The sequence below is a fragment of the Podarcis liolepis genome (assembly GCF_965112155.1).
Source record: "Podarcis liolepis genome assembly, chromosome: 8".
Lineage (NCBI taxonomy): Eukaryota > Metazoa > Chordata > Lepidosauria > Squamata > Lacertidae > Podarcis > Podarcis liolepis.
Genome location: NC_139560.1, coordinates 33,754,069 through 33,768,187, shown reverse-complemented (window position 1 = coordinate 33,768,187; position 14,119 = coordinate 33,754,069). Strand labels below are relative to the sequence as shown.

Here is a 14,119-nt window from a genome sequence, read left to right as displayed (position 1 = left end):
CTATCCATCTCTGAGAGCTGGCCAAAGTCTGAGCCTGGACATCTTAGATTTTTAATTTAAGCCGACTTTCTGTTGCTATGATCAAATGTGTATATAGTATAGTTTTCATATGTACTTTAACCCAAGAGACAGGCTGGTTTCAACATATGTTTCAAAAACACAGCTTCTAGATAAAACTTTGAGCTTTCATTCTCTTATGAAAGAACACATTCTTATTCTTTTTAGAAGAAGGCAGCAGTATTCAAAACCAGATTTGCTTCCACTGAAGCCTGTCCCCAATACACTCCAGGGCTAGAACAGAGCTGGAATTCCAATAATTAACATACCACTTTGCAGACCAATAACAAGGCAGGATAGAAGAACTATGAATCCACATTTTCAGTCTTAACTGTCTAACAATGAGCTCTGGGGAAAGCATCAATTATTAGATTAGAATCTTTAGGAAATGGTTAGCTTGGGGGGGGGGGAGATCATAAAACACCAAGTATATCTGACCATTAAAAAGTAGAGTCTTCACCCATACTCATTACTAGCTAAACGGCTATGCTCACTACGTTTTATCTCAACTTACCACAAAGAAACAATGGAACCACATTACAGCAGGTAACTGCCTAGAACACTTAAAAAGGAGGTATCTGAACCAATCCGGACCCTGCTATCAGCATCTGGGGGCCCTCTCCATATGCCTCATTGAGAGGGCTGGAGGGCAGCAACACAAGGGCCTTTCCTGCAGTGGCTCCCCGTTTGTGGAATGCTCTCCCCAGAGAGGCTCACCTTTAGGTGCCAGGTGAAAACGTTTCTCTATAACAAGACTTTTGGTTGACTGAACATTTTGTATTGGGAGCTGTTGTTATTGTTTTATTATGTATGTTGTATTCTCATTTTGTATTTTTATGTTGTGAACAATCGCTCACTAATGTATATTAGAGTGGCTGGGGGAACCCAGTCAGATGGGTCGGGTACAAATTATTATTATTATTACTATTAATATCTGATTTATTTAAAACATTTTTATCCTACTCTTTGGCCAAAAAAGGCTCCGAGAACACAAATGTCAATCAAACGATTCTTACAATATAAAATACATGGCACAAAAAGGAAAAAGGATTGGGGAGGAGGAAAATGGATAACTTGGGTACTTTTTATTAGCTACAGAGTTTATGTAGCAATCAGCTGGAATGGAAAGATTTCAGGGAGATGAGAAGCCAAAAGCTGCTGCTCTTTCAGCAGAGCTGATGAAAAGCCCCTACACTCCCATCTCTCTCCCCCTCCTATAGATTGATGGAATAACTGTGGTTGATAGTTGAGGGAGGAGCCTGATATTTTAAAAATGCAGACACGATTTGCAACAAAACAAGTCTACATACCTATTCAAGTTTGAACAGAACATTTTACTGGCCTCAGTAAAATAAAATGAAAAACAAGGACCAAACATTTTTCTGCAGAAGTTATGAAAAGGCCTATATGCTACAAATACCAAGATGTCACTCTCATTAAGTATGATTAAAAGGTGTCTGGCACAGAATCCAGTTTTCACAACAGCAGTTAGCTGTCAAGCCATAGCAATGTGTGGTAGAAAACAACATAACAACAATGATTGTGCTGAGGCTATGAATCCTGCCCTGTAATCAAACTATATACTTCAAAAGTTGATAATATAGAAGAAGACAAAAAAAATTATTCTTGCACAGAACTAGACATGTTAAGAGTTTTATATTTAAAATGAAAATTACTGTCCTTATAAAAGTCTAGTATAACTATGCCACAACTCCAAAAATTTGCTTTTGGAAAGCGTTCAACATATTTTGGATGAAAGAAAGCATAGTGAAAGGAGAAATAAGTTGTTTTGTGTTTAACTATGAAACTTGAAATAATTTAAAATACTGTACACTAAGTGTTCACGCAGATACATTGTTGCAGTCCTATGTATCAATGCATCCATAGTATTACGAATACCGTATTTTTCACTCTATAAACACCAGACCACAAGGTGCACCTAGTTTTTGGAGGAGGAAAACAAGAAAAAAAAATTCTGAATCCCAGAAGCCAGAACAGCAAGAGGGATCTGGCTTCTGGGGTAGCCTCTTGCTGTTCTGGCTTCTGGGATAGCTGCGCGAAGCCTCTTCAGGGCAGTGGGATGAAGGCTCCCCCTGCGCAGAAGAGGCTGCGAGCGGCTATGAAGCCCTCTGTCCCTTCCCCCACCTCCCGCAAAAGCCAGCCAAGAGCCGCACTCCCTTTAAAGAGCGCGTGGAGCGTGTTTGTGGCTCTTGGGCCCTTTTCCCCAAGGAGGGAGAAGGGACTGACGGGTCACGTCATTCCCTTCTCCCTCCTCGGGGAAAAGCCCCCAAAGAGCCGCACACACGCTAGGCATGGCTCTTTAAAGAGCATGTGGCCCTTGCTGGCTTTTGCGGGAGGAGGGGGAAGGGACAGCGCCGCGCGCTCTCATAAATGATTACTTTCCTTGATATAACCCTGGATAATTACAAAACAACTTTATTGTTTTATAACCTAGAAGAAATATATTGCTTGCAATTTATTTCTGATGTTTTCATTTCATCATTTTATAACAGACCTCACCTTTAAGTCTAGAAAATACAGTGTGATCCTATACCTATCTATTCAGAAGTAAGCCTTACTGAGTTCAGTGGGACTTACTTCCAGGTAAGTGGATACAGGATTCCTCCCCAAGTCATACAAAATTATAGGAGTTATTAAGAACTACTATACAAGACTGGCACAAGGCAAGTCAAAGTGGTTGACTACTGATTCTAGACATTTTGATTAATGTGTATTTCAAGGGGTATTTTTACACCCTTCTTAACCGAGTTGCTGTATTAAATCAGAATATGACTAAATGTAAACCACATTTACTTAGGAGTCACTGAATTACTGTTTTGGGATTCCCATGTTCATTAAGCAGAATAGTTATAGCAACTTATGAGTTAAGCAGAGGCTTGACAACCATGTCAGGAGTGCTCTGATGGTGTTTCCTGCTTGGCAGGGGATTGGACTCGATGGCCCTTGTGGTCTATTCCAACTCTATGATTCTGTGATTCTATGATTCTAAGTTTACTTGGAAGAATTTTAGTGCAATAAACAAATAAATTAAGGATTAATGACTCAGTATTATAGACTGATGTGTGCTCTTATATTCTCATTTGTACTAGTCTCCAATTATTGGGAGAGACTGACAATAGGCAACTTGGCACCACAGAGATGCAGACTTAGCAGCTTTCACTTACTGGGGAAGAAGGAAGGGAAGTAGGCCTCTGTACAGGTTCCCCTGTCCACCATCAGACACAGCAAGATAGGGCAGAGGCATGGGCCCAGTTATTTGAAATTATATTCCCACTAGTGTCAGCGTCTAGGACATGGGGTTCATCAGAGCATTCTAGTGCACACAGGTACTGAAGGCTACAATAATAACTCTCACCCAACAGTTCTAACTGTTGATCAGTATGTACAGTACTCGTAGGTCACATATCACTTAGCAGCTTTATTTTCTTTTTAAATTATGTAGTAGTACCTTTATCAGTATTTAAATGATTAGTTTTCAAAAACAGCTTCAGGCCTATTGATCACACGGTAATATTTCCTTTTACTAGTGTTTTTTGGGGGGATTCAATTGAACTAAACAATATGACTGCAATAAAAAATGCAATTCAACACACAAACCCCTGGAAGTTGGTTAGTATTCACCAAACCAAAGAAACAGATAGTAAAGAGTATTTGTGGGATAAAATGTCCACTATAAAATACTATCATATGCCTAACTACAGTGGTACCTCGTGTTAAGTACTTAATTCATTTCGGAGGTCCATATTTAACCTGAAACTGTTCTTAACCTGAAGACCAATTTAGCTAATGGGGCCTCCTGCTGCTGCCGCGCCGCCGCAGCACAATTTCTGTTCTCATCCTGAAGCAAAGTTCTTAACCTGAAGCACTATCTCTGGGTTAGTGGAGTCTGTAACCTGAAGCGTATGTAACCTGAAGCGTATGTAACCCGAGGTACCACTGTACTCATAAGGAAGCTCCACTAAATTCAGTGAGACTGCTTCACAGAGCCTAGGGCTTGCTGATCAGAAGGTCAGCAGTTCAACTCCCTGCGACGGGGTGAGCTCCCATTGCTCGGTCCCAGTTCCTGCCCACCTAGCAGTTCAAAAGCACGTCAAAGTACAAGTAGATAAATAGGTACCACTCCGGTGAGAAGGTAAACGGCGTTTCCGTGCGCTGCTCTGGTTCTCCAGAAGCGGCTTAGTCATGCTGGCCACATGACCCGGAAGCTGTACGCCAGCTCCCTCGGCCAATAATGCAAGATGAGCGCCACAACCCCAGAGTCAGTCACGACTGGACCTTAACAGTCAGGGGTCTCTTTACCTTTATTTACCTTTACTTCCAGAAAAGTACATAGGATTGCAGCCTATATCTTTTGTTTGAAAATACTGAAACAGTTTGAAATAGTGTCAATACAGATAAAACCATTATGGTGATGGATATTTTAAGCTTATTTTTAAAAAGCACAAAACCAGACACAATAACATTCTAGTCCCAACAGCCTAAACTAGTATGCGAAAAGCACCTCCATCTTTAACAGTTGCTAAGTAAGTTCTCTTTTACAAGACTTGTGACAAAACAGATTTCATTTTCTTTTTTATAGCTACACTAATTCAGAGTTAAGAATCAGCATGCCCCTTCATTTTCTGAGGACTAAACATTCCGGGTGATATTGAAAGGTAGTTTATACACAGAACAGAGCCACTCTAAGCAATGGACTTATCTTGTAAACTACAATCTATGATAAAACTACAATGAAGCAGAAATCATAAGAATTTACAACAGTAGTTGCTTTATGTGTTAGCCAAATATCTAATGAGGCAAGGGTGAATTTTACCAAGTGAAAACACAAAATAAACTGGTTTTATTGTTTTATTTAAGGCATGATGACTCCTTACACTAATTTTAACTTACAACTTCAATCTGTGGTTACAAGGCAATAAACTGAGATAAACTTGTGTTTGAACAAGTACTATATATTCACAATACTGAAATCAGAATGTAGTTTTCTAAATCACAATGTACAGGGTTATATCACTATGTAGAAAAATGAAAACAGCAATGCAAGAACTAAGGCTAAAATACAAAGCAGTCAAACACGCATGCTGTGATGCTCTCCCCAACAATGTTCACCTGGTGCCTACTTTGTTACCTCTTCAGTGCCAGACAAAACCCTTTTTAATCTCCCTTTTTTATCTCCCATAAAATTGTAATTAATCCATGACAGAATAAGTTTTATGCTGGTTTTATTCAACTCTTTAAAAAATATGTTGTTGTTCCATTGTATTAACTGTATTTTGTTTTTGTGCATCTGTGACACTCCAGGGGGTGTGCGGAGAGAATTCAAAAGATAGGATAAAAATCCCTAAAAGAATGACAGCACTGCCTCCACAGTGCTCCACTAACTCCACAGACACCACTGCAGCCAAATGGTCCAGATATAATTAATGAACCAGGGTAACCCTAAAGTTGCAAACCTGAGAAACAATGAAAAACAGCAAGAATGACCTGTGTCCCAAGTGTCTCTGGGATACAGATCCTTCTGCCTTCATATTACAATATAACCATAAATATCTGTCAGATTCTGCAGCTGTGTCACTATTTCCTCATGATCCCTTGCTTGTTTCTATTATCCCCTGAAGCACCTTCCCTGTGCCAGTATGCAATCCAAAACCTATCCACTCTTAACTGGTCCTTCTATCTACACCTATGGTTCTTGAGGCAGAAAGATTAGTAAGACCCAAATCATGCCAAATATGAGCAATTTTTGTCTGTTAAGCAGGACAAGTCAGTAGATTCTGCAAAATGGCTGCACTGATCATCCTCATAGCTCTTAGAAGCAGACAGCACCACACATTTGCATCACCACAAATATAACTTCAAGAAGGGCCACTCTTCCATTCTCTAAAATGCCAGCCATGTGGAGCTGCTTACTCGTCTCCTTCCCAACAAGAAGCAAAAGCTAATAAATGTCCTCTATTGCTTCTCTATAAATTCAGCACATGCAAAATGAGCTTCTCTGTTAGGAATGCTGCAAACACTAAAAAAGTTTCCTGACGCTGCATTTTAGACGTCCATCTGTTCTGTAGTGCAAACAGGAAGTTTAATACTAAAAAAAAAAATTGGGGGGAAGGGGCCCAATGAAAGGTTTTAAGTACACTCTCCATTTCCCCCCTTTCTTGGGGCAGGGGCAGGAAATGTTTATCTTCAACAATAGGTCACATTCTCCTCACTATTACAGCTATATTGATGCAATGGAAATAACCCAGAACACAAATTTTAACCGAGGGTATACACTGAGCGAATAACCACAAAATTTACAACTAAACAGACTGCAGCAGTACCCTATGACTTATACTCTGGCAAACTGCCACCTGCATAAAGCAGCCTGCTAGAAGGATTTGCACTGGCTGCCAATCTGCTACTGGGCCAAGTTCAAGATGTTGGGACTAACATATAAAGCCCTATGCAGCTAAGAACCAGTTTACTTGAGAGACCACGTAATTCTTTATACACATTGTAGATCACTGTGGTCTGTGACTGTGAGAGTTTCTTCCGCAAGTTCCAAAGATCTTAGAAGTCCACTCTGTAGTAACTTGGAGCATGGATTTTAGTGTGGCCAGCATCTGCTCTCTAGGAGCCTGCACATTGGCTCATTTGTGCTGTGTCATAGTTCAGCATAGCACTGCATGCAAACCAGGCCACAAGCTAGCATTTATTAAGCTACACACCAGTCCGCTCAGTTTTATTTCCAGTTCAGTAATAAAAAAATCTCAAGAACTGTTATATGTTATCCAATGCCTTAGAAAAAGTGTAAGTAGCAACTTTTTGCAGCAATGCTTGATTCGGCTCTCTCATATCGCTTACACTGTCTTCTCGTATGCAATGCCAACAACACAACAAGACTTGTTTTTTTTGGGCGGGGGGGGCATCTTTTCAACATGCGAAATGCGAATTAGTGCTGAAGCTACAATGATACTGGTAACTTGTGTCTCACAGATGCAAACACCCACCAACCACTAACCACAAATGATAGCAAAGTGCTTATTTGCCTTATGTAGCCCAACTGGAAATTTGGGTGGGGAATTATTTGGGACAGGCATAGTCGAAGTTATTCCTAGCCCCAAATCTGTCACCCTTCATAAAATAAGCTTGCAATTTACTTGAAAGAAAGGAGAAGCAATACAGAAGTTTTTGCTTTGCTGGTCCTCTGCTACAATGTGGCATGACTCTTTGGGATTCAAATAGTGTACTGCTGTGCCTGTTACATAAATTTACTTGAAAAGGAAGAGTAGCACATTGCCTGAATCTGAAAGCATTTCATTCATTCCACAGGGACATAGCAAGTGAAGCTCTTTGGGGATTAAGGTGACATTTGTGTGCACTTCCTTCTAAGCAAGCATACTTGAGGAGCAACAACATCACACTGTTGGCAGAAGTAGTGTTCACAAAACTGCAGCAGCAACAGGACCCTTATGCCCCCCTCCATGAACATACACACACTGTGTGGTGTGCTGATTAAAAATTACACCTCTAAATAACTGAACTTCACTGCCAGAGGAAGAAGATGCTACAACTGCATGTAGGGCTTTGTCATCCCTTCTCAGCTTTGCTATGGAACTGATCTCCATGAATCCCCCATTAGCAATCCTTTAGTGGGTCTAACATTTTTATCAATTATTTCAAGAGATCTACTATGCTGTAATAATAACTTTCTAATATTTTCTGAAAGTAAAGAAGCTGAAGCTCATGCCACTATCAGTACAAGAAGAACAGCCAAGTTTTGATGCAACTACATGTGAAAAATCATAGCGATAACTGCTTTGTATGCCTCTGTGGCATGGCTGTTACCTTTCACCCATTGCTAGTGTGGAAGTAACCATTATCAGCAGCTCAAAACTGCAGTTCTGGACACTGCCACCAAATCTTGAGATTCCAGCCTTGCATAAACAGCAGGGGTACATACCAAGCCTCGGTAATAGAAATAAAAAGGTCAAAATGCATATTTTAAGCTATACAAAGAAACTGCAAGAGACATTCTTGTTTGAAGATACCATTTCACTTGCTTGCTAGTCGTAACCTTCTGGCTGCAATTGAGGGAAATACTGGGCACAAACCAGAGCATCAATCCGAATCATCAAATACTTACAAATCTGAACTGCAACAATCATTTTAACACAACACCAAGTGAGTAAGTATATGCATATGTTTTTACTACTAGAATAAAAAACAAGTGGGACCTATAACAAAATGTTGCCAGAAGTACACTTGATTCCATTCCACCACCCCTTTTTTTAATCTGCCAACCCAACTGTCAGTCAGCACTGCATAGCTACTGAGCATACTCATCACTCCTAGAAGTCCCCCCCCCCATTTACTGTACTTACACAAACTTTACACGCCCAAGTCTGTAAGGACGTGCCTTTTGTGGGGGGGGGGGTAGTGCCATTTCAGTTACATAAGCACTCACAGTCTAAGCATCAGAAATTGAGAAAATAACAATGCAAAAGCTGTTTGCAGCAGAAGCTTAAAACAGCAAAGTCAGCGGCATCATCACACTGAAGTGTCCTTAGATCTTTTAACAAGCTGGTAGATAAACAGAGCTAGAAAATTAAATTTTCTGAAAACCAAGACAAATCTACTGGCCTTCATCCAAGAATCAGTGTCATTGTCAGGCCCTGTATTTAATTAGCACTATTTACTGTCAAGCACTCACTTGGGTAGATCTTTTACCATCCTCAGTAAGGCTTCTAACAAATACTTGGGGGGCGGGATCTGGCTTCAAATATGCACCAGGTCATCTCTGAAGAGGTAAGAGTTCAGGTGTCCTGTTTGTGTTCTTCACAAATTAAAGTGACATTTCCCTCATTGGCAAATCTGTAACACATCCTCTCTACCAGAACTTAAGATTTAATTAGAAAAACAATTTTCCATTACACAACTATTATTTTAAAGTGAAAACACAGATTTAGAATAAGCAACATAAAACAACATAAAATACTATTTTTTCTAACATTCCTATTCTTTGAATCCATTTCTAGACAAACCACACACTTCCATAAATACTTAACATGCTAATTATCTGCCATGAAGGTCTGATTTTGAAACCATTTTATTTCATTCAACAAGATATATTAAATTATAACATCTGTCATCCATGCAGCGGAAGCATAGGGTTGCACCCAATGCTGCTATTCTACACTCACAAGAGAACTCCCCCCTCCTCTCACTTGCACCCTCTGCATAAATGGAATACATGACCATCTATGATTCTGCGGTTAGTCCTCCTCACCCCGCTTTCACCTTAAGGTCCCAGGGTGGGTTACAAAAATTTGTACACTTCTCTCTCCCCACCTATGTTAAATAGCTCCTGGTGTTTCAATATCTGAAGCAGAGGGGCAAGAGCTGTAACTAGTCTACCTACACCTTTTATGCAAGATTCATTAATATTTTTTTTAACAATATTTTTAAATCACAGCACTACATACAAGCTGGTATCTAGTCCTCTAACACTAAAAAAGGAAGTGGATATAAGAGATGGGTGCAATATGGAGCAAAGGTATGACTGTGCATTCTTAATCTCTGTTTACATCAGGGGTCAGCAAACTTTATCAGCAGGGGGCCGGTCCACTGTCCCTCAGACTTTGTGGAGGGCCAGACTATATTGGGGGGGGGATGAACTAATTCCTATGCCCCACAAATAACACGGGCCTTAGTTTGCCTACCCATGGTTTACATGGCCAGCTCAGAACAAGATGACCATTGTAACTCAAGTCCTGGTGCTTGTGACAGCCAGGACAAAAGACTAGGGCTGGAGAATTCTCATAGTTCACTGTGCCAGTTCCAGAATGGTGTAGCTCAGGGCCCCCAAATCAGTTCCCTTGGGGATCTGTCAGACTTTGGATCCCACAAAAGCAAAGCTTCCACCACCACAGGTCTACCTCAAAACGCCTGATTTCAAGACTTGCCATTGGTTACTGAAAGCACCTTTCTTGCCACTTGGGCAACCTCCATACACCACCTGCGGTGCTCTCTTTGCCAGTGGAGGCCAGCACTTAACACTATGCAACAAAACGGTTGCAGTAAATGGCATCAGGTAGCTCTTCTGAGACCATGAAAAAAGAAATGATTTATTCATCTGCTAAGGAATAAATCTCTCTGATCAATCCCATTTACGGTTCAATCAAAAATGTATGTTACAAAAATGAGCTCCTCAGCTGAAACATGCCGAAGAATGATACCTATAAAACATCACATGATACATTGTTGTGGGCTAGAACCTGCTTTGTCAGTGTATGTCACAATAAATGTATTAACCACAATCCAGAGAAAGTTAGTCACATGAAATCGTGCAGAACTCAAGATGACAAATTAATCAGTCATTACTAGGTCTCACTGATTTCAACATGAGTACATTATACTATCTGTCTCTGGATCAGAGATTTTGTTCAGTGGTACCTTAAACAATCTGTTGTAGTAGGAAAAATATGAGTAAAACAGCTACCCTCCTCTGACATTTTGGTAATACTTTTGTATATGCTTTTTCTTCAGCATCAACATATTATGTGAGCATATGCTGATATTATATCTAACTGAAGTTTATGCCAAATCTCAAATGTGCAGCATATTTAAGCCAAATTGCTATCTCTATGGAATAACACAATTTCACGCACATTACTTTATTAAAATCTATACTCACCTACCAAGTCAATGGATTAAACATAAAAGGTCCATTAAGGGAGAAGTATTTTCTTTCATGTTACAGACAATTTGGGGCGTATTGGGTAGGGAGCAGAATCTAAGAACGCTTTACATCTTCAGGAATAGTGTATTCTATTACTTAAGCCTGAACCATCACTTACATAAGATTTTGCACAGAAGATACTACTATACCTCCTTCTTGAAATCTACAGGTCAAATCACACTAAGGCTGTTTTAATCTCTGGGTGCTTAAGAAGTTTCCTCTCCAGTATTTGTACATCCCTGTGGGACTAACATGCACCATTACTGGCTACAGTTCTCAGGATATCATTCAGAGGCATCTTGACAATGAAACATTAAACCTACTATCCAGGTTTTTCAGCCTGCAGTACATTCAAAGTATCAAATTTAATCTAGACAACAAGTCTCTTCTATAACCAATCCAAGATAGATCACTAGTCTACTATGCAACTAGCCTGGCCTTTCTAGATTATGTCTGCGCCAGCAATACTTCTAAAATTTGTCTACAAAAGATACAGACTGTATCTAGACATAACAAACTATTATTTATCTATTACATGAACAAGTCCTGGGTTTGTGTACTACCACCCCTGCCCCTGTATCCTCCAGCAGTTGTGAGACGATTGGAAGCCTAGCATTATGTCCAAACCCTAAACTGTGGTTTATTTTATTATGATTTAATTAAGACATCTTAATAAATTATGGTTTGAACTTGTTTCAACAAACCATACAGTTTGTCTGGGTTTGGACACTATATTAACTTTTGGTTAGTTAAAAATGAAGCAAAAGCTTCTAATTGTATCCTCACAGCCATTATGGTGGAGAAGGGAGGCAAGAGCTGATGGGCCCAATAAATGATAGTCCACATGCAGGAACTACAAGGATGTCATCACAAAAATCACTGATAACTCATCACTGAATAATCTAAATATCACTTTTCAATCCTCATACTTCTCAACCTTTGTCTCTGGTATGGTTGATCACTCTCTCTTACTAACTTACTAAACAGGTTTAACTTAGTCATGATCATTCATCTCAATGGGTCTGCTCTAGGTAAAACTTAGTTGAATACCACACAAGGAGGATATTTGTTCATTCCAACTAAATTATGTCTTTCACATGCAACAACCTCAACTTCCTCTCTGATGGCTAGATGCTCATTACGCCAAGCACAACCCATGACTTCTGTGTAGCAGGTAAACCATTTTTTGTGGAACATTCTGTACAATACACTGAATAGCCCCCACACCGTTGGCTTTCTATTTGAAACCAATTATTATTTATTGAGCTTCTTTACTATGGAATTTTGGATCTGTTAGGAGGGGTATAGTCTGCCTAAGCTTCCCCTTGTTGGCTCACTCACATTATATTGTCACTTTGTTATCTGGGGCTTCCCTCTTGCTTGTAAACTGAGCTCCCTCCAAGCTCCCTTGCTAAAGTTATAGTCCTGGCTAGCTTCTCCCAGCTGTTACAACTCCAGCCAATCAAATCAGGAGGTTCTCCTTTGAAAAACAGAGAGTTGTGGCTCAACTACTGGGCTAAAAGAAATTCCAATGAACAAAAATTTGAAATGGGAGATTCAGGTCAATTTAGCCACCTTATAATGGTACAGTATGTCACAGGAACAGAAAATAGGTAACGAATTCATCAAATTTAAGATGAGGATATAGGCAGTTGAAGACCCCCTTGGAATGCAAGGGTCTGATTGATTGAAGTATATAAGTGAGTACAAAAGATTGATAAAATTAAATTACAGCTTTTCTTTACATTTTAAGGTCACAACAGTTGCAAAAGAACTATTAGTAGGCTCCAAAAGGGTAACTAGTACAAGGGCTTAAAACTTTCCTGTGGGATATTTCATAGCACCTTTCAATAGAAAGGTTCCTGTGCCAGATCATAAACTGCTTTTGATAATCCCCTCATATTCAAACTCTGTTTAGAAGGATATGGTGGAGAAGCACACTACATTTTGTAAACTATAGTCCTCAAGTCTACAGCTACACTCTAATGCAGGTGCTTCCATTGTGACACCCACAGGTACACAGGGATCCATAGAGATCTTCCCTGGTAACTGCAGGGTCCCCTCTGCCCAGATGAAATTAGGCTTGAAATAATTATTCTATTGTACCAATAAGAATAATAGATTGTTTTGTGTGTGGTGCCATGACAATTCCTCTAGTGTGAAAATATGTCCATGGACCAAGAAATGGTTGGCAACCCTGGCCTTAACGTCTCAGACATCAAAATTATATATATCACACACACATAATTGCCTGATTTAAGAAGCCTGAATTTCTAGGCCAGTTCAGATGCAATGAACAAGGCACTGTGTTTATTTGCTCTTCACTTCTTGCATACTCAGCTTTCCTTCCTCACTTTCCAATTTACTAACACGTTATGGTTTGTCTACAAATGAGAATTCTAGATCATTGTTTAAACTGGTTTTACAATTCTGCTTTGCCCAGTTAGGATGCTAACAGCAAACTAAGGTCTGAAACGAAACTGGGCGTGAGGGAGGAGAATGCGTGCAAGTGCAGAGCTCATTTACATAGCATAAAATCATGGTTAGGAGTTACAGCTGGACCAACTAAGTGTGTGTGACCATACAAGAGGATTTCCATTACCCCAGATAGATATAGGTGTGATCAAAGTGGATACAATCTTTCCCTCACTTTCTTATGGTGCTCTGACCTCTGATTAAATGTTTAGTGCATTGTAGCCAACAAATCATTTTCATGTATGAGGCCAAAATTTCAGTAAAAAAACTAAAAAAAAATAAAAGAGCAGCAGCTTTCTCAAAGAACAAAATGGATAGTTTATGGATACAATTACATAAAACTACATTTCCATTCATAAAATAGCTATTTTAATATTAAAGACAACTTACCAAGACTCAATGAGGCAGTCAAATCAATAGCACAGGTTATGTGTCTGAAAGGTTCAATATTCAGATACATCTCAAGCATGCTATAAAACAAAAACAAACAAACTGTAAATATTCTCTATTTACCACTGATTATGTCATTCATGCTAAAACAAAATAACTAGAGTATTCGGCATTCCCAGTTATTACAATTCCCTCAAGCATTTCTAAATAATTCTACTGTAACAATGTGGCTGTGTCCAGGCATCACACTAAAAAGTGTTTCAGCATTATGTGACTAAGAAGAAGAAGAAGAAGAGTTTGGATTTGATATCCCGCCTTTCACTCCCCTTCAGGAGTCTCAAAGCGGCTAACATTCTCCTTTCCCTTCCTCCCCCACAACAAACACTCTGTGAGGTGAGTGGGGCTGAGAGACTTCAAAGAAGTGTGACTGGCCCAAGGTCACCCAGCAGCTGCATG

The 14,119-nt window shown here is 39.7% G+C and overlaps 1 protein-coding gene across 26 annotated transcripts in view; it reads right to left on the bottom strand.

The window, feature by feature from the left end:
* Positions 1-14,119, bottom strand: part of NCOA2 (nuclear receptor coactivator 2) — a 138,922-nt gene that overhangs the window by 112,439 nt on the left and 12,364 nt on the right. For 22 of the 26 annotated variants that reach the window (XM_083517199.1, XM_083517208.1, XM_083517218.1 and 19 more), the window contains exon 2: positions 13,664-13,743. The exons of the other annotated variants lie outside the window; for them this stretch is intronic. The gene's annotated coding sequence lies outside the window, so the exon portion shown is untranslated. The remainder of the gene's footprint in view (positions 1-13,663; positions 13,744-14,119) is intronic. 26 annotated transcript variants of the gene reach the window in all.